The sequence below is a fragment of the Athene cunicularia genome (genome assembly GCF_003259725.1).
Source record: "Athene cunicularia isolate RWA chromosome 1 unlocalized genomic scaffold, athCun1 chr1_part1, whole genome shotgun sequence".
In the NCBI taxonomy this organism is placed as follows: domain Eukaryota; kingdom Metazoa; phylum Chordata; class Aves; order Strigiformes; family Strigidae; genus Athene; species Athene cunicularia.
The window spans coordinates 6,182,754-6,205,172 of record NW_020799091.1 but is presented as its reverse complement, the minus strand read 5'-3'; the positions used below and the strand labels follow the sequence as shown (position 1 = coordinate 6,205,172).

The 22,419-nt window shown below is 39.4% G+C and overlaps 1 protein-coding gene across 20 annotated transcripts in view; it reads right to left on the bottom strand.

The window, feature by feature from the left end:
• Nucleotides 1-22,419, bottom strand: part of DLG2 (discs large MAGUK scaffold protein 2) — a 1,035,190-nt gene that overhangs the window by 449,733 nt on the left and 563,038 nt on the right. The gene's annotated exons all lie outside the window — the stretch shown is intronic.

The window sequence follows — 22,419 nt, the reverse complement described above, 5'->3', positions numbered from 1 at the left end:
TCCTTTTTTTTTTTTTTTTTTTCCTAACTGACCCCGACACAACTTGCAGGCACCCTGCTGAAGCAGATTTATCTGTACAAACTTCACAGGCAAAGTGCTTTCTTGTGAAAATAGCATCTAGGCAAACTCCTGAAAAAAAGATACTCCTTTGCCAATGATCAAAACAGACGCTGGAGTATTTTTCTTCCCTGCATGCCTGAAAAGACCCTGTCAACAAAATTGCATCAGAAGATGCAAATGACAAGTTCAGGAAGAATGTTTTCTGCCCTAAAAGCTAAAGCGTAGCATAAACTTTGGTACCTACTAATGTACATAAACATAACAGAAACAGAGCAAGAGGCTGAATTTAAAAATAAAGCCACATAGAAAAGATCTATACAACAAATAGCAGGTCTCCAGAAACTTACATATATAAATGTAAATCGATTTATTTGTGCATAAGGTCTTCAAAATTATGACTGATGTATCATTTTCTCCTCTTTTTTTTTACCCTTTATAAATTCTTTGGTGCTTGCCAGTAACCTTCTGTACAGAGTTTTCTGTAAATCCCCTTTGGGGTTTTTTCTTACTAATACAATCTCTTTTCCATAAATTTTCCTGCAATCTTTATTTGCAAGCATTTTCTTTGCTTTCTTCTCATAGAAGTGACAGGGGTGTAAAGTGTATAAAATCTAGGCTGATTGTTTCATGTATCTGGAGAGGTTCAGAGTTATACTCCAGTCTCAGGTGACCAAGCCTTTAGCTCCTGAAGACTCAGTGGATCTTGGATCCCTAAATATCTACTCTTTTCTTTGAGATTTTCTTTTAAGCTAATCATATCTCAGATACTTTTAACGATAGAACATAACCAATTGACTTTTAAAAAACAAACAACAGGACTGTGTGGCAGAATCCTTTGATGTCTATTGGTGTTCAACTAGGATTTAAGTACACAAAAATTAAACGGAATTCATAAGCGATATGCATAGTTTTACCATTCCAAAGACTAAAGCAAATTTACTTTTAAAGATTTCAGACAAAGAGACAACTCTGACTACCTCCAAATGCACTTCCAAATGAGATAAATGAATTTTTACAAATGCTTTGTTACACTAAGACTTGATTCATATTTAATTCCTCCTAAATTACTGACCTAAAATTGCTCTAAGCTTAGACATTGCTAAAATACATAATGAAAAATTATGGCAACACTAACGGAGAGAGAAAATATTTTGACAACACTGTAATTCAAATTCTCACATGTGAAACTAATATCACTTTTAACTGTATTTTCATTCAAGGTGCTTGTCCTAAACTATACTACAATCATGTTATAATGCAAAGCTCATTCACAACTTTGCTGAAAAGCCAAAATCATACACCTGGCTGTGTCCTCTCACATAACAAGTGCCCAAGTGCAAGAACCTTCACAGCTTTGCATACAGTTAAGGTCACTTCATGTTGGAAGAACAAATATTAATGCACTTCTGAATTGGGTGTAGATACGGAAGCCTGCACTTAAAAATCTGAACTACGGGAGTCTACAAGGTAAACATTTTACATGTAAACTGTAAAGATACATAAGACTGGAACCATGTTTTTGCAATTTTACTCAAGCATAAGGAGTGAAGGTGTGCAAGCTGTCCAGAAATCTGCTTTTCTCTAGTGATCAAGGGTACACCGAGCACCTAAACACTTGTCTACCAGAAGATAATCCAAATCATTACTGCATAATTTCCATCAGGACCACCTCTATGTAAGGAACATATATAGATTACCATTAACTGATGCTATAAATCATACATAAAATAATAACGTATTTATATATCATAAAGACTCACTCCAGAATATAGTGATGCTATTGCAGCTTCCTCAGATGCCAGTCAGAATCTAAAAAACCCAGTTTAAATATGTCTTTCAAAGCTATTTGGAGAAAGCTGGATAATTGTAGAAGTCAAAAAAAGTTCACATATAAATTTTAAACAGGTCACCCAAAAAAAGATATTTAAAAAAAATAATCAGGGTGACCAATAGCTACAACATAGTTGGGGAGTGGAAAGAATCTGCACGTTCTGTGACCAGACACACATCTACGCTGGTAATACTGGGTAAAGCCACCTGTACCAGAGCACTAAAATGTCTATCACAAGCTCCCATGGTCCTATATTTGAAAGCAGCAGGTGACCTTTTAGCAACCTTACTACACCCCAGCCAGAACAATGCAGAACTGCAAAGGCATCCTCTTGACTGTAACGCTTATTCATACACTGTTAAAACACTATATTTGAAATGGCCTCTTATCAGAAAGAGGAAAAGTTTTTTTCAAAAGAATTTGACACCACTGAACTTACTCTGAACTTACCCAACACTTCCATGCTATTTCAAACTTAGAAAATGCATAAATAAAATAATTCCTATTAATAAGTGATTTCAATGTCCACTTTTTTTTTTTTTTTTTAAGTTTATCACTGCATCTGTGAGACAAAACCACTTGAATATGGGATATCTAAGTGCAACTAATTGCTAGACAACACGGTAAGATGGATTCAAAAGATAATGCAATTTCGTCAGCTGTAATTGAACCATTGTATTAGACAGGATGGCACGCACGTCTGGATGAACTTGGATTAACACATGGCTCAAACCCACATGCCCAACTATCATCCTAATTTGATAATAATGGGTGCACAAAGCAAAACTGAATATTGTACAGTACACTGTGTGAACTGTGTTTGACCCGATAGTGTTGTGGAAAAATCTCACTAATTTTCTTTTTAAAATATTAAGTAGGCATGACAAAATGGAGCAAATAGATTCAGCTGATATTCTACCAGCACAAATAACTGTAACTGGATTATAGTAATGTTGGACATACACCAAAAATAAATGCTGAGAAGAGTTTGCTTCGGGCAAAAATGTGCATATGGGAAACAAAAAGTGCATATGGGAAACAAAAATTATTAATAGAGTTCTGAAAGGGAAGCTAGAAGCATGGGCGAAGATGATTTAGATGTAGTAACAGATTTTTCCCTCCAACCAAGAATGCAATATTATGTAACCATAAAAAAAAAAAAAACCAAACAACAAAACCCCAAACCAGAATAAAAGATGGAGTGGCCCAGCTTATTTAAGGGTCTTAAAATTTCTGCAAATATTTTTCTAGAAAGAAAAATAATGAGAACAATTATTAACATGATAGCAAGGCTCCCAAAATAAATCAAATGCAATTTCCTTGCAACTATTTTTTTGTTGTTGTTTGTTTGATGACAAGCAATTACGCTTGTATAGAATTAATAGTCTTAGTGGTGACATAAGGCTAGAAGGAATCACTCTGATTAGTCCAAGATTAGGCCAGGAGCCAACTGATCCGGCACAATTCATTGTGGTCACAGGGTATCTAGGAAATCTTGGGCAAATCACTTGATTTCTGTGACTATCATATATGCAAAATGAAAAAAGCTCTTAATTTAATGAAATCAGAACATAAGGAGTGGGGAAGGACATATCTGAAATAAAACAGCTCAGCTTCTATTTCAGAGCTGCCTACTCCTTCCTTCCTCCATGTGTGCAAGACAAAAGAGGCACACAGGACTACAACATAAAAAAAACCCCCAAAAAACAGTAAAAGAGAAAAAAATATAATAAAAGGTGGTTATTTCAAAATTTCACCATTAAAGAAATTTCACTGGAAATCTGTCAATGGTCTTTAATATTTTCTTTACTTAAAAAAGTTGTACAATCCCCACATCCGTTAAACAAAAGGATAAATCTCAAGCTTTGAAGTTTCACACAAAAATATCAGCACAGCACTATCTGAGACACAGCTCCCTGCACAATATATCTGCCTGTATGATCAAGGACATAGTCTTTTGATTTTTATGAGAGGGTAGAAAAGCTTAAGGAGTTACAAATGCAAACATATCCATTCTCAGTGCTAGCTGCATGTCCTAAGGTTAACATAAGGACAATAATTTAGAAATCAAGATACAATGAAAAAGAAAAATGACAAGGGTTTGGAAGGGAACTATATCAACAGAAGAAAACAACCCTCAGCTGGGAATATTGTCAAAGTCAATCATATCAAAGCTGTTGGAGAACAGAGCAGCAGGTTTACCAATTTCACATCCAAGCGAATCAAAGAATCATAAAATTGCAGTGGAAAGACTGAAATACAAGATCATTTCCATGCCACGACTGAAACATCATTTACAGGACCTGTAATCTTCTCGCAGAGGTGTGTAATAGTTTGTGAAGTTCTCTCCTCTGGAGAATTCTGTGCACTTTATTTTAGTACTTTAGTTCACCTTAAACTAGATTCATAAAAAGCCACTAAGCAAAACAACTTTGAATCACAAACAGAACTGTTTGGAAGAGAGAGCTTAAATGCAGAGGGCAGAAAGGACAGCAAGAGTTGTTGCAAGTGTCATTTTCACTACATGGGAAATACTGACATATCTCTTCCACATGCTGTTGAGGACAAAGAGGGCCGGGTTCAAGACTTTCCCAAAATACTTAAATATAACCTTGAACCTCCTCCACTCACTAGCAGAGACACAAAAGTCCTTTGCTTGAGTAACTTTGGCCAGGTAGTTTGTGACAAGCACTGCTGAGACCAAGAGCTTTAACCCCTTTAATAATCCTTCAGTTTACAGAGCCCAGTATTAGCACACTGGTAAATTTAAGACGGCTTTTTTTAAGATCTGATTCTGGATTTCCAATTTTTTAGGAACTACATTTCAGAACTTTGGTATCAGTCTAATACTCCAATGCTTTTTTGCACATAATAAGAAGGATATGAAGAGATGTTCATGGCATATAGTTACTTAAAATTCATATCCCCAAGTTCAGTTGCATGAAGATATTCAGTACCTTAAACTATTCGTATCTGTCTTTCTATTAAATTAGGAATAAACCAGCACATTATGTTCTATGGGTGATTTTTGATTTTGAAAGAGAAATTCAACTACGTTGGGTCTCCCTTCAGGTAATAACTTAAACAGTAAATTAAACCATAAATATGCAGGAGATATCCATAGAATAAATTAATCAGGATATTTATTACAGGGTCATATTACATAAAGATATATGCACTGCATGCACCACATAAAGAAGACAACATAACCAAGCTAAAATTTTTGCAGTGTATATTTATTCCAATGCTGGCAACCCCATAGCAAATAAATAATGCCAATTAGCCAACTCGGGCAGACTTTTTTACGTGTAGTGCTTATTACAGCATTCTCTTTCCAACCGATTTGCTTCTCATTAAAGATATTTTGAAAGAACTTCGCTCAAGTTTATTAGCAGACAGTAAGAAATCATTTCTGCCCTGTGAAGCTATTTGTGTTATGTTCATAATGCACAGCACCTTTAAAGAGTTTGGCACAGTCTTATTATAGGCCAGTTGTAAGTTTTCACTGCAGGTGTATGGAAAGTGAAGAGGTGTGATCACATAGCACAGCAGAAAAAGACAAGGTTTATAGCATACATTACTGAGAATTCAAGTTACCAAGCTCCTTCTTCAGCCTTTGGAAAATAACGACTTCTTTTATGTAACTAACATAACTTTCAGAACAAAAGCAAAGCCATTTGACTGGAACTCAGTCGATTAAATATTAGAATAACAAAAATCTGTGTTGTTTCTCTACAGATCTGAAACAGTCAATACCTGGCCACCCCCAAGATTTCATTTCAGTTGAAATCAACATCTAAAAAGATTTCACAAACAGAAGTAGCCTAGTGTGTTTCCATGAAGGAATTACATACGTGTCCATGTGCTGTGTATTTATATGACAAGGATGGTACATGAATTAAGAAAGGAAGGTACAGAAATAAGATGAATCCTTGATGGCTTTATATTGAAAATAATGTTACCCGTAAGCACAGTCCCTCTAGACATAAGAGGTTTGTATGCATTTTGGATATTTTTTTTTTTTTAGCATGTCTTCATTACTTCAAAGAGAAAATACAATCTATTGGCATTACTTGGAGCACCTATAACGTTACACCACATCTGCATCATGTGACCTCCAGGGCATGGACCAATTGGTCTTTGCTTTGCTACAACTCGAAGTTATTGCACTCAATGCAGGACTGACAGGGTAAAATTCCAGAGTCTGTGTTATACTGTAGGTCAAACCAGATCATCACAGTAGTCTTGCTAGCACTGTACACATGAATGAAACCAAGCCCATGGCTAAGGTAAAAAGTAGTTTCTCTGTATTAGTGGATATAAAGGTAGTCTGCTATTCATAGCTACTTTAGGATTCCACTTGGTTTCAGGGAGAGAGAAAAAAAAACTGTATATGCTTCCCAGAACAACAATTTGGAGATAGATCTCGGGGATACAGCAGGTGAGGGACCAGCCCTGTGCCTGAGCCATCTACAGGTGTGTTCATTAAAGCAAGAGGAAGCATGGTGATACAGGAGAGCGCTTTTCTTCCTTTAAAGTGTGAGGATTATTTTTATTTTTATAAAAACCTCCAGGAAAGTAAGGTCTTTGTAACAAAACACATGACTTCTCTTGGAACCACTTTCTATCTTTGGAAAACAATCTGCTCTATATAACAGGTTCACATGGAAAGCACATTAGGTTGTGAAGGAAATAGAGATGGCATATATTGTCAAGTAGGAAATTATATTGTGATAATTCAAACAAGTCTGGCCTGTTTCTCCTTTTGGTAGAAATCACTGACATTTTGTTTTTCTAATGTGTGATGGTAAACAGGATTGGAAAAAATAAAGGCTAGAAGAAATGAGCAGCCTGAAACTGAAGCCACAACAAACTTATGATTTCACAGAACTGCAGGCTACAGTCCTAAAGGAGACATCAGAACAAATCAAAGACGAGTTGAGGAGTCATACACTGAAAAGTAGGTAATGATGTGTATTGCAAGGGTTTTGTTTTGTTTTGCATCATTTATTGAAACAAATTCCATTTGGCTAGAAGAGTTGCTCTTCAGTAAAATAGCTCTTGATGTGAGAAACGTTTGCCTAATTTCAAATTCCATCTCCTTGTTTTCATCAATTTATTTCTATCTCAAATTTTTAATCAAATCATTCTTTATCCCTCTTAGTAATCATTACTTTCGAATTAAAAGATCACTTTCCAGGTTTCTTAGGTGTTAAGCAATCATAAATCTAGAACAGACCTTCTGTTCATCTTCTACAGTTTACTGTAATTTTCTTCAGACATTTTTCTGAACTTTGTAAAAAACTTTAAAAATACAATTACATTGTATGGATAAATTTTCCTTCTGCACACACTCAGTTACTCTTCCAAGGGCTTAGAAGTCTTGACCAAACCTTCCATTTAGAATAGCTATGTTGACGCTTCCTTTATGAGAACGCATTATATTTTCAACCATTTTAGGCAGTGTAAAGGCAGACTTTCTCCTCTGTAATTCTCTGAATCGTCTTTAAGAGGGCTTTAAACTAAAGTTGCTGGGGCAGGGGAACCCCAATCCATCCCACTCTTGCCAGCTTGATGCCTGTGCCAGCAACAGATGCCCAGTACCTGGAGAGGGATCACAGGCCAGCAAGAGAGCACCTGAAGAACAGCACAAAGGAATTCCAGCCAGTAAGTCAGCTTCATCGGAGGCCCAATTTAAATGCCTCTATGCAAATACACGTAGCATGGGGAACAAACAAGAGGAGTTAAAGACATGCACACACCTGCAGGGCTACCATCTAATTTGCATCATGGAGACATGCTGGGATAGCCCTTAAGACTGGAGTGTAGGAAAGGAAGGAGATAGGATCTTTAGAAAGGGCAGGCAGGGGAGACAAGGAGGGGGTGTCCTGTCATCCTCTATTTCAGTGACCAGCTGGAGTGCATGGAGCTCCACCTGGGGATAGATAAGGAGATGACCGAGAGTTTATGGGTCAGGATTAAAGGGAAGGGGGGGCAGAAGATGTTACAGTGGGGGTCTGCTACAGGCCACTGGACCAGGAAGATGGAGCGGATAGATGTATAGGAGCAGGCTCATGTTCATAAGCCCTGATCTTCATGGGGACTTCAATCACCCTGATATCTGTTGGAGGGACAACACTGCAGTGCATAAGCAATCTAGGAAGTTCCTGGAATGCATTGATAACTTCCTCCTCCAAGTGACAGAGGACCCACAAGGAAAGGTGCTACACTGAGCCTTGTTCTCACCAACAAGGAGGGGCTGATGGGGAGTGTGAAGCTCAAGGGCAGCCTTGGCTGCAGTGACCATGAAATGGTGGAGTTCAAGATATTTAGGGCAGCAAAGAAGGCTCACAGCAAGCTCTCTACCCTGGACTTCAGGAGAGCAGACGTTGGCCTCTTCAGGAATCTGCTTGGCAGAGTATCAAGGGGTAGAGCCCTGGAGGGAAGAGAGGACCAAGCAAGCTGGTTGGTATTCAAGGATCACCTCCTCCAAGCTCAGCAGTGATGCAACCCGGCAAAGAGGAAGTCAGGTGAGACTGCTAGGAGACCTGCAGGGATGAAAAAGGAGCTCCTGGACAAGATCAAACATAAAAAGCAAGCCTACAGAGGGTGGAAGCATGGACAGGTAGCCTGGGAGGAATACAAAGAAATGGTCCAAATGGGGATCAGGTTAAGAAGGCCAAAGCCCTGATAGATTTGAATCTGGTGAGGGACTGCAGGAGAAGATCAGGTTCAAGACAATCTAAGGAACCTGAAGGTACACAAGTATGTGGGACCTGATGAGATGTATCTTCAGGTCCTGAGGGAACCTGGGGGATGAAGTGACTAAGCCACTGTCCATCATATTTGAGAAGCTTTGGCACTCTGGTGAAGTTTGCACTGGCTGGAAAAGGGGGAACATAACCCCCATTTTTAAAAAGGGATATAAAGAAGAGCCAATGAAATATAGGCCAGTCAGTCTCACCTCAGTGCCCAGCAAGATTATGGAGCAGATCCTCCTGGAAACTATGCTGGGGCACATGGAAAATAAGCAGGTGATTGGTGACAGCCAGCATGGCTTCAGTAAGGGCAAATCATGCCTGACAAGTCTGGTGCCTTCTACAATGGGATTACAGTGCTGCTAAGAAAGGGAAGAGCAACTGACACCATCTACCTGGACTTGTGCAAAGCATATGGCACTGTCCCGCATGACATCCTCGTCTCTAAATTGGAGAGACATGGTTTGACAGATGGGCCACTCAGTGGGTAAGGAATTGGCTGGATGGTCACACTCATAGAGCTGTGGTCAGCGGCTTGATATCCAAGTGGAGACCAGTGAGGAGTGGTGGTGATCCTCAGGGGTCAGTAATGGCACCAGCGCTGTTTAACATATTTGTTTGCCACATGGTCAGTTGGATTGAGTGCACCTTCAGCAAATTTGTTGATGACACCAAGCTGTGTGGTGCAGTCAGCACACTGGAGGGAAGAGATGTGCCATCCAGAGGGACCTGGACAGGCGCAAGCCTCATGAAATTCAACAAGGCCAAGTGCAAGGTGCTGCACAGGGTCTGAGGCAATCCCAAGCACAAATATAGTCTGGGCAATGAGTGGATTGAGAGCAGCCCTGCAGAGAAGGACCTGGGGCTACTAGTGAGTGCTCACAGCACAGAAAGCCAACCACATCCTGGGCTGCATGAAGAGAAGTGTGGCCAGCTGGTCAAAGGAAGGGATTCTCTTCTACTCCACCCTTGTGAGGTCCCCCCCTGCAGTGCTGTGTCCATCTCTGGGGCCCCCAACAGAAGGAGGACATGGACCTCATCAAACAGGTCCAGAGGAGGTGACGAAGATGAATGGGGGGCTAGAGAACCTCCCCTGTGAGGACAGGCTGAGAGATTTGGGGCTGTTCAGCCTGGAGAAGAGAAGGCTCCGGGGAGACCTTACAGCAGCCTTTCAAGGAGCTACAGGAAAGATGGGGAGGGACTCTTGATCAGGGAGTGTAGGGATAGGAGGGGTATTGGTTTTAAAATGAAAGAGGGTAGTTTTAGATTAGATATAAGGAATAAATTCTTTCCTGTGAGGGTGGTGAGGCCCTGGCACAGGTTGCCCAGAGAAGTTGTGGCTGCCCCCTCCCTGGCAGTGTTCAAGGCCAGGTTGGACGGGGCTTTGGGCAACCTGGGCTAGTGGAAGGTGTCCCTGCCCATGGCAGGGGGGTTGGAACTGGATGATGTCCCTTCCCACCAAACCATTCTATGTTTCTATGATTTAAAATCTCTTCTAAGAAATTTGAATTTTTCATCTTCCATTCTTGTATTTTCAAAAGCATCTTAAGTGGTAGGATACCCATTCTTTTAGCATTTTGATAATTTTAATTTTCTGTTCCTTCCTGGGCTAAACCCACATGTTCCCAGCAGTATGCAACTATTAATTTAATCAAATTACTTTTTTATGGCACTTTGATTTTAGACACTTCCCCCAACTTCTTCCCTGAAGAGAAAAAACAAAACTTCCAACATTTCTGTACAGTGGAAAACGAAGCAAACAGGTAATTATATTTTAAAAACAATGTTATCTTCTTCAGTGGCCCTTTTTTGTGTTTTGATCATCTATTAACTCCTTCCAGTGATGTTTTGCAAAGCTATCTGCTTCTGATTGCCTTAAAGAATACTATTTTTTGTCTCCATTAGAACTTTAGCAGGCATTAACATACTTATATTCAAACTATCAGAGTTTATGGACTTCTACGTATTTCTTGCTTAGAAATAATATTAATTTACTGTAACAAAACTTAAGAGTTAAAAAGTTCCTACAAGACTAGCTTCTTGATTTGCATTAATTTTAATTTTTGAACTTTAAAGTGTTTGTGATTTTTTCGCCCACTTTTACAAGGATATGACATTTAACGCATTACGATCTCTACATCACATCTAGGTTCTATGCCATGGTCAGGAATAATCAAGAGAGACTTCAATTTTCTGATTATTTTACATCACTTGTTGCATCTAAAAACACAACCTCTTTAGCATTCAAGTAACAGTATGGTTTTAATACCATAATATGCTATAGAATTCCTTACCCCATTTTGATACAGGCTGAATACTTTGTGTTCAGATTTCTTTCACTAACTTTACATTATATGATTCCTATGCAGATTACAGCAATATCCCATGGATTTTCTTCTTTCTACTAAGTTTCTTAGAAGTATGATGCACTAATATCTTCATTTATATGAAGAATTCTAGTTTATCCATATAAATAATTTATATGTACATATTACTTGAAGTCCATGAACAGAATAAATTACTTGTTTCAAAGGAAGACCAAAGAAAGATATGGAACTAAATACAGAAACAATGAAAAGAAAGATATGGAACTAAATACAGAAACAATGAAATATAGATGAAAATATATGTTCCTCTAAAACACATTGTTAACTCATGGAACTCATTGTCTGTAGATAAAACAGAAACTGTATTCATAGTCTTGGTAGAAGCTATGGTTATAATTGTTTTATAATGTATATATAATTATAGTCTGGGACATGAAAATAAATAATTATTAACTGAATAGTCTTAAGAAAAAAACAAACCCAATGCTATTGGCAAATAACTCTGAAAGAGTGGACTACACTTTTCCTAAATTTCTGTCTCTCTACTATGAAGCACAGAGCAATAGTCTTTATTAAACAGCAAATCTGAAATTATACAAAGAAAACTTCACGCCAAGTATGAAAGTATATTTTTAACTAGTTCGGAGCAAAACATGATGACACGTTCATCTACGATTTCAATCAAACATAATTTTGTTCCCTCATGACTAATGACTGATTAGTGAATTGCTTTTATGCCAAAATAACTGTTTCTAAATACGTTCTTAAATAGATATGATTGCAAAAAATTACAACAGGAAAAAGGGAGCATGTATCAACAACAGTGTTCCAGATTTCTTTCAGCCCATGTATATATTGACTGTGAAGGCAATACAGAAAGTTTTAGAGGAAGAGTTCAATGAAAATTTGTCATTGGGAAGAAAAAGGAAATAATTATATGAAATCTCTAATATTTAGTACTTCTCAGAAAATATTTTGGAATAGTGAATCTGAGCAGATAGAGTTATTTGCAAAGATACTTCACCAGCTCTGTTTTCTGTGTTATTTAAATACTCTAGGAAGAGAGCTACTGGAGTTCAGCCAAAGTTAAAATTGGACATGAAGGGTAACAGGAAAGGTTTCTATAGGTACACCAGCAACACAAGGAAGACGAAGGAAAGTGCAGGGACACAGTGGCAGAGACATGGAAAAGCCTTTGTTGTGAAGTGACGTTGCTTCCACAGTGTTTATAGGCAAGGTCTGTTCTCTGGCCTCCCTAGTCCCTACAGTGGATTGCAGTGTAATCCAGGGGTGGAAGTGCTACCTACGATACAGGAATATGAAAGCTAGAGACCACTTCAGTAAATTGGATCTACAGAATTCCATGGAACTGGATGAGATGCATCCAAAAGTGCTCAGGAAACTTCAAAATGTTGTACTAAGATCTCTCTCGTCTTTGGAAGGCTGTGCTGTCAGGAGAAGTCCTGATAATTGAAAAAGACAAACATCACATCCATCTTCAAGAAGTGCAAGAGGAGGATCTGGGCAACTACAGGATGGTCTTCCTAATGTCAGTCCATGGGAAGGTTATAGAGCAAATAAAAAAAACTGGAAGGAGTTGTTGATCCACTGATAGGCATGGCTGTCATTCATAGGGATGTTGACAGAATGGAGAAAGACACTGACAGAAACTTGAAATCCAAGTGAAGTCTGACACCTTGAGAGGAATAATTCCATGCAACAGAACTGGCTGGGGACTGACTGGCTGGAAGCAGACTTGCAGAGAAGGAGCTGGGGGTCCTGATGGACTAGTTGACCAAGATTCAGCAGTGTGCCCATACAGCAAAGAAAGTAAACCATATACCGGTCTTCATTAGCAGGAGTGTAGAAAGGATGTCAAGGGAAGTAATTCTTCTACTGAATATTACAAAAGCACATCTGAAGAACTGTGTTTTGGGCTACTCAGTAAGAGAGAGAGATGAACAAACTGAAGTGAGTCCAATGAGAGTCATCAAGATGGTCAGGGGACTGGAGCACATGATGTATATGGACAGGATAAGAAAGCTACTTTCAGGCCAGGAAAGGGGCTAAGGGGCAAATCGAGCTGACTTTCTTCTTAAATGGATGGTTACAGAGAAGCCAGACTCTCTTCAGAGCTGTGCAGCAAAAGGCAAGGGCCAATTAACACAAGCTGCAGCAAAGGAAATTTGATTAGATGTTACAAAAAAAACCCCACCATAAATGTGATCAAGCACAGGAACAGGTTGGCCAGAATATGAAAACCATTAATGCTTGTACAAGTGTTGCAAATGCTTCCTTTACTCAACAAATGTCCCATAGGGTAGAGCACATCTTTTGATGTTTAACTCGTCAGTCTTCGGTATCTCTGCCTGAGGCATCCAGCTAGTATAAAACACATTAGAAAGTTACCTTAATGTAAATTAAGATGATTGTTTGATAGAAGTGACAATTGTTTCAATATTTCCAAAGACAACTGGTTGGCAAGAGTCAACTCAGCCTCGTTTACCTCATTCTTTCCTCCCAACTATTTTTTTTTTAAATACTGATTGTAGATCTTGGCAGGTGAAGACAAACTATTTCAGTCTGGAAAATTCATACTGTGGGACTGCCAACAAGCTGAAAGAATGTGAGAAAACTGAAGAAACAATAAAAAAAAATCCAAAATAAATCAGCCTCATATTAATTATCTTAGGACATTCAACAGAACAAAAGAGGACACTAGTTTGCATTAAATACTAATAGTCTGTTCTCTTTTAGAAAAGAATAATATATTTTTCATCAAAATCTTTTGACAGCTGTTAGCAGATTGTCAGGGGATTAGATTTTCGATGTTTGTTGATAAAGTATTTGTTTCACAGAATGAAAGGTGTGTGAAAGTCTAATTGCATATCTTTTGTCTTCGAAATCCCTCGTGGAGTGCTTTGCAGGACAAGGTACCTATAAATATCAATCTGAAGACAGCAGTGTCAGGGCACTGAGGGTGCTGTGAGGCCTGACTGACTGTCCCTGCCTGCCTCTCCCAGGGCGTCCCCCAACCTAGCCATGGCCCAGGACCCCACTTCAGCCCAGCCCAGGGCCATCAGTCCCAGCCCCAGGGACTGCCCTGATGGATGTGGTCTCCAGCTACGCCAAGCTCTGCTCTGCCCAGCCATGGGCTCTGCTGAGCTGGGCCCACCACGGGCTGACATCCCAGCCTGGCCTCGTCCCCGTCCCATCCCCACCAAGGTGCCTGATGCCTGGGTTGGGGCTGCTCCCTGCCGTCCCGCTCCCCAGTTCGGGTGACACCCTGACCCGCTGGTCCTGGGGAGCCCCCACAGCTCCTGTCCTCCAGCGAGCAGCTGGTCCACACAATGTCCTGACGACAGGTCTATTAATAATAGGTTCTTTTTGGTGTGTCCATGATTGTGACCCACAAAGAAACGAGGAATGAAATGCACAAATACAGTCCCTGAAGAACCTGCTCCTGTGTGTTCTGTGGTCTTTGAGGACATACATACATGGCTTTGTGTTACAAGTTTTGTGTTACAAGTTGAAAGCAACCAGTGCAGATTTAGAAAAATATTCAGAGATTTTTATCTCCTCGCAGTCAAACAATTTACAAAACTTTTACAGGCATAAAATCATTTACGTATAGCTGGAATTTTGGCAGCAAAATTCAAAACCCAATTATCCACATAAAATCGTGCAAATAACTTCTCTATTGAATGTCTTCTATGACCTTCACTCATCTTCATTATTTTTCTCTTCTAAGACATTTGAGATTCACTTTTCTCTGGACAGAAGGCTTTTGTAAATATCTGTAAGCACTGTTTTGCCAATATATCTGTATTTGCCATCCAAAAGCAATCTACCCACCCAATTAAAACAGAGGTTCGTACTAAATCAATATTAGAAGTTAATATTTTGCTTTTAGTGAAATAAGCAGCCTTCTGCTTCAACTAACACAAAACACACACCATGACTCAGATTGTATTTGATTTACCTGTTCAAAAAAGGAAAGCAAAATAAAAAGCTGTATTTACAAAACTACTGGAAGTATGACCTCGTTCTCCGCAACAGCCCATGTATCGAGACACACCCAAAACAAGGTTGCCATGGGATCTAACAGAGAGTCTTGAACTTACTCTAGACATGACTCAACAGATTTATCTTGACCTAAAACCAAGTCTTTGACCTCTTCAGAGTATCTCAGTTCAGGATTCTGCTCAAGTTGTCCAGCAAAAACAGATGATCCCAGCCAACAGTGATGAGACTCTGTGCTGGGATGCCTGTTCCCAAAGAGTAGTGGATAGAGCACAGCCAAAATAATATGATCTCACTCTTAGCAGGAAAAGCCTGACAGTACAGCATGCCTTGCCTCATCTCAACCTAAGCTGTTTTAAGCTTTTTTAGCAGTGATAGCAATTGCCTAGTAATCAGGTACTTATTTCCCTGAACTTGATCTAGCTTCATTTTGGCTGATAACATTCAGTTTGGAAAATGTGGCATGGAAGAGAGCAGATAAATGACAATATCAGAGCTCTCCGACTATAAATGCTAATCCTCAAAAAAAAAAAAAAAAAAAAAATTCCTCAGACTGAGACTTAATGGTCCTGGTCACTTCTAAATTAATCCTGAACACACTTCACACTGATTGCCCCAAGCTCAAACACACAGTTTCCAGAATCTGACTCCCACCTTGATCGCTTTGCTAAAAGGTAGCCTGAAAGTTGTTCCATGTTCTTCCTTTCTCTAAGGATCAAAGCACAGACAAATACTGCAGGAGACATTTCCGTTTTGACAGAAACAAAAGAACAAAACAAAACCCCAGTAATCATTATGTCGATTCATCATTATAGACTTTTTTTTTTAATGCCACCACAAACCAACTGGAATCTAGTATATACTTCTTCAGGTACAACATATAACATCAATTCAATAAATTTTATGACATTTACTTTGTACTTCACCAAACTGAAGTGACCAACCTGACCCTTTCTTATTCTAGTATAACAAATATTTGAACACATATCTCTGTGTGTGGACAGGTGACTGGCAATCAATATACAGGATCCGCTAGTGTCTTGTTTTCTTGAACCTATCTCCTTATGTGATGAATTGAGCCACATCCAGAATCTTTTCCAGATTAAAAACTATTCAGCAATACCTACTAAAATTTATAAACATTTCAAGGTCAGTCAAAAATATGTTTTGTGGTAGCCACACTAGTTACCAAACAAATGAAGCATTCTCAGCTCCAGTTGAGCTGCCATGCTTTTCTGTTTTACTCATGGCAGCAACCCAAGGACAGTTCAGACACTTTCACAGAGACCTAGTTCACAGAATCAGTGAATAGTTGAGGTGGGAAGGAACCAGTGCTAAACAGTGGGGAAGGATCACCTCCCTCAACCTGCTGGCAATGCTCTGCATAACGTAGCCCTGGAGGCTCATTTGCTGCAAGGGCTGATTCATGGGTGACTTGGTGCTCGCCAGGACCACCACTTCCTTCTCCGAAAAGCTGCTTTCCAGCCAGTTCATAAAAGGCATTAAAGTAATTATTTGAATAACTTCATGGCAGACCTCTGCTCTCAGTTTGGGTCCAGAATGAAAACGAGAAATGGCAGTATAGGACTCTGCTGAGTGACCAGAGTATTCATCCGTTGACGGAAGGAACTAGTTGGCTTAAAAGAAAGTATTATTTTATAAATCTAAGTTGCAATGTTCAAATCTCCTTGCTTTGACTATCATACATGTGGAAAACTGTTAAACAGTGAACCTACAAGTCTGGAGCACTGGGGAATGGCATATATCAGGATACATGGAAGAATTTTGATAGTAGGACCTTAACAGCAAGGTTTTTTCAGTCATCAGAAAAAGCGGGTAGGAAGACAATCTTCCCAAGTGGCCTAGAGGGATCAGCATAGACCAGTGGGCTCTAACACAGCAAAAGGATGAGTAAATAGCTCATGGGTTTTGTCTGGGATTGTGATAGTTTAATGGAACTAACCTGTAAGAAAAATGCTCACCACAGTGTAGCCAACCCTGGCAATGTGGCAAGTATTTTCAATTACATTTTTTCTCACAGAAGTTGTCAATTCACCTGTAAAATGTAAACATATCATAGCATTCATAAGGCAACAACTCAGACACAATTTAGTATCAATCCTGAAATGTAATTAAATTAATCCCATTTTAAAATCTACAAGCTTGGCAGGACATAAAAGCCCACCTAGCCAATTCATCATAAGCAAAATTCACTCAGAGAGGAAAGGTCCCCGTTTGCTTGGGCTTGTAACTCTAACCCTGTCTCACAACTATACCTTAGCATGTATGCACCGCACTGGGTGCAACTAATAAGAAGATACAAGGAGTTGAAAGTCTGCCTCTCTCCCCATGTGCAAATAAACACCATATTTAAACAGTTGAAAGCAGTTCAGAATCTGGTCCTTAGTATTTCCATTTCATTACAGTCACATTTCTGCTTCTAGAGCCAGATCTCATCATATTCTAAATCATTCTGATTATGGTAATTTCCATATTTTACAAGACCTTCTGTAATTCTGTAGTTATTGATGTTAACTAAAAAAGAATAATCCTCGGTTTCTCAAGTAATGAACCGCTGAGTTATCCCACGATATTATGTCCCCAGACCCTGAGGGTGACTTTGAAAAGAATGCTAGTTATCTCTAATGGAGATATGTAAACAGATGTTATATTTGCCATCTGATTAAGCTTTTCAGAATGATCATTAAAGTCACTTACCCATATGGAACGTCATATGTACCTACTGTTTAACTGGGCAAAGCACATTCCTTGGTCTGAAGAAAATATATGATCTGTGATAGCTAAGGAAAGACTAAGAATCTGAACTTTATTTTCTCCATTCTCCTCTGGAAATAGAGTTATCTGAATGAAACTGTTTTCAAGACCTCCACTCATCTGCACCAGAACATAGAGTGTGTGCAGGTAATCAAGATCTTATGGTTAAAATAACAAAATCATTCCCTTGACTGCTGGCTTGGACCCCATCTTCTTCCAAAGTGTTTCTATGTTCCACTGGGGAAGCCATTTAAAACATTATCACTTGTGGTTATGGCATGTGCCTGATTTTCTCACTATTCAATCTGAAAGCATTAGGGCTAATTCGCAGCAAGATCAAAAAAACCCAAAAGATGCAGCTGATGTCAATAAGAATTTTCTTAAATACTTCATGTGCTTTATAAGGCTGAGCAAATTCTGAATGATCAAGTGTGGATGAATCAGGCATCCAAGTTTGATGTGAAGGTGGGTTTAGGTTTAGTTTGTTATTTCTCTGTGTTCTAGTTTGCCCTAGAGTTTGTTATCTGAGTGATCATGTTTCCCTTCTCTGCTGCTGGCCCTCAGCTGCACTCTCCTTACCCTTTCTTTCCCAGAACCCATCCAGACAGATGGATTCATATAACCACTAATGCCCAGTTTCTAAAATATTTGGACTCAAAAATTATCTGTGTTAATACAGAGCTGTTCCCAAGCTAATACAGACTGTTTCTTAGTTTGGCTTATTATTCTGGGGCATAAAAAAGAAAGACTCTGTGCTTTCAGCTCTAGTACACAAACACATCCAAGGATGGAGCACTTGTTACACCAAAAGGCTGACTTCATCTTGGAGCTAATCCTGCTTAATCCCTAGGAAAACAGTATCCATGTATTTTGGTTAGCAGGAGAGTGGAAAGAACCTTCAGCATGTGCAAGAAAAATTGGGTCTTTAAAGACTTAATTATTATCACTAGCAATTATATAGAAAACTTGTGTGAACTCTGGAATGTAACTCAGCCAAAATGGTTTGCATTTTCAGAAGGACTACACTTAACCAAAGTCATCTGTCTCTTCTAGAAGTGCTGGAATATCAGTAATAGAGAAAAGAATTCCAGGCTTAGTTATTTTTCAAAACAGATAATATCTTTTCACTCCTTAATATCAGTCCATAAATAACTAAATCATTCTGGCTGAAAGTGAAAACACAGACAAAAAGATCAGATTGGTCTGAGACACAGAAACAGAGCATGGAAAATTTTCGCTTAACACGTAAACTTTGTCAAAGTTACAGACCAAAGAGTGATTATATAGGTAAAGCAAGCAATTCATGAGTGGTAGGTGTTAGCAGTTCTACATACTACACTCAGTTGTAATAGTTACAACCTAAAATCTGTAACAACTTTCTCCAGTTAAGTAACTTTGTTTTGTACTAAATCTCTAATTCACCCTAATCAAGATTTTTCCTTGTCGTAAATTTATAATAAACATTTTATATAAAATACATAATTTGTTTTAGTATCAGTAATATAAAAATAAATGTTGACTTTTTTCTAAATCCACTCGATTCAGATTGCCAGAGAGGGTGCTGCATCAGGTACAGGCTCCTTTGTCCTTGCAGCTGTTCCTACTGGTTCTGATCTCATCCACATTTCCCTCGTTCAATCTCCACATCAGCTTGTTTCACCCTCCATTCCTCAAGTATCTGAACATACTTCCATTCCCCTGCCTCAGACATGTTGACACTCACACCTTACTGTGTTACTGCTATTACAACTACTTTTGTTGTAAGGGAAAAGTATTCCTCGAGTCTCCCTCTTGCTCACATTTAGATAATATTACAGAAACTGAGAAATACATTATCATACCTTCACAAAGAGATTCTCTAATGAAAACTGAGTTAGCACTTCTGTTACAACATGCTTCAGTTTCCAACTGAGGGTTGATAAACATATTAAAAAGATATGCTAGCCAAAACACTTTTAAACACAGCTTGGATAGAGCTGTAAAGGGGAAACAAGCCACCAGTCACCAGTGTATCTACAACCGGATCTAGCAAATTCATGCTAATTAATTTTTGCACTTCATTAAAGAAACTAGTATTTGCAATTAAATAGGCCTTGGATTTTACTTCCCATCCTTTAGCTGTGCAGTCCAGAGCCTAAGTGTCTTAACAACAGTATGCAACCAATTAGTACAGAATTTCATTTATTACATTCATGTTGATATTAAAAGCAATGAGATAAATTGCATAATAAGAAATCCAGTAAATAAATAAACATGGGTTAGATGTAAGACATGTTACTTCTTTTAGAGCCCATAAAATATTTTATAACTTTTTTCGAAGGATACCTTCAACTATGGACAAAGGATGGTTACACATTATCGATCCCTCTTGATGTTTATTTTGAGCAGAATGGTGATGATATAACTCATTCTAAAATAGAGATGAGTCTATGTTATTGCAAGTGGTACACTTGACTGATGATAATTTTTCCCCCTACTGAATACTCTTAACATCAGATTTCATTTTATTGTGCTGTTAGTAACTAATAAAAATAATAAACAAGTGAATATGAGTTTCCAAACAAAAAGCTGTTTCATTTAGTGAGTCTGTTCTGGGAAAGTACTAGAATCATAGAATTATTTAGGTTGGAAAAGACCCTTAAGATTACTAACTCCAACCATTAGCCTAGTACCACCAAGTCCACCACTAAGCCATGTCTCTAACTGTCACATCTATGCATCTTTTAAATACCTCCAGGGATGGTGACTCAACCACTGCCCTGGGCAGCCTGTTCCAATGCTTGACAACCCTTTCAGTGAAGAATTTTTTCCTAATATCCAATCTAAACCTCCTTTGGCAAAACTTGATGCCATTTCCTCTTGTTCTATTGCTTGTTACTTGGAAAAGAGACTGACACCCACCTCACTACAACCTCCTTTAAGGCAGTTCTAGAGAGCAATAAGGTTTCCCCTCAGGCTCCTCTTCTCCAGGATGAACCACCCCCCCAGTTCCCTCAGCGGCTCCCCAGAAGACTTGTGCTCTAGACCCATCACCAGCTCTGTTGCCCTTCTCTGGACACGCTCCAGCACCTCAATGTCGTTCTTGTAGTGAGGGGCCCAAAACTGAACACAGTGCTCACGTTGCAGCCTCACCAGGGCCGAGTGCAGTGGGACGATCACTTCCCTAGTCCTGCTGGCCACAAGCCAGGATGCCATTGGCCTTCCTGGCCACCTGGGCACACTGCTGGTTCATGTTCAATCAGCTGTTGACCAACACCCCCAGGTCCTTTTCCACCAGGCAGCTTTCCAGCCACTGTTCTCCAAGCCTGTAGAGTCACATGGGGTTGTTGCACCCAAGTGTAGAACCCAGCACTGAGCCTTGTTGAACTTCATACAGTTGGCCTCAGCCCATTGCTCCAGCCTGTCCAGATCCCTCTGCAGAGCCTCCCTTCCCTCAGATCAACACACCTGCCCAACTTAGTGTTGTCTGCAAGCTTAGTGAGGCTGCACTCGATCCCCACGTTCAGATCATTGATAAAGATATTAAACAGAACTGGCCCCAGTACCAAGACCTGAGGAACACCACTTGTGAGCCGCCACCAGCTGCATTTAACTCCATTCACCATCCCTCTTTGGGCCTGCACAACCAGCCAGTTTTTTTTTTTTACCCAGCAAAGAGTAAAGTTTCTGGAGTAGTAGGTGTTAAGAGCTGAACTTCAGTGAATACAGAACAAAACAAAAGATTAAAGTCTATGCTGTGCCTCCGAGACATTGTCTGCATAGCATGGACATCATTAAAAGGAGCTACAACTCCAACCTGAAGCATGATAATTGCCTGGCACTAGCTCCCTGCGATGTTCTGCCCTGAGCGCCTTTGTGCACCCAGGATAAACCCCACTGCCAAGGGGAAACTGCAGAAAGGCGGTGGGAAGGTAGCATGATGTTCTTGTAAAGAGCCAAGCACTCTGCAGGTGCTACTTTGGGACAATTCCCAGTTCCTTGACATACAATCCATAAGCCTTAGGCTTAGCTTCATTCAAGTTTAGTCTCTCTCATACCAGAGCCCTTGCAATAAGAAAAAATCTGGGCAATTTGCAGTAATACCCCTGCCTGCCGATGGACAGTGACGCTGCATCTAAGCCCACAGCTATGCTATCTGTGTGATGACATACTTCAATACAGCAGTCTCTCCAGCCACTCTGCCTTCAGCAAGATTCCTTACACCACACGTTTGCCAGCATCCCCAACACTGTGATCTCACAGACTGCCTAGCTCACTGGAATCCTGTCCCCCCTACAAGTGATGTGGAGCTTTGTATAGGTAGAGTCAAGCAATTCTAACAGTAGTAGGTTCTTTTATCAGTTATCAGGTTTTTTTGTTTGTTGTTTGTTTGGGTTTTTTTTTAATCAATTCTATGTTTTTTATAAAGTTCTGAGGATTACTTGTCAACTCAGAGTCAGGGGCTATAAAATCCAACTGGAAAATTTTATCTACCACACTTGTAGGACACAAATTTAGTTTCCCCATGATATCAAGCAGGTTTTTTTACACAAAAGAAATTTAAGAATACTTTGAAATCCAGACTTCTCCAATTAAGTTTTTATTCTTACTAATAGTTAACACCTGATGTGAAAGCCATTTTAAAATTCTTTTGATCCCAGTCAGT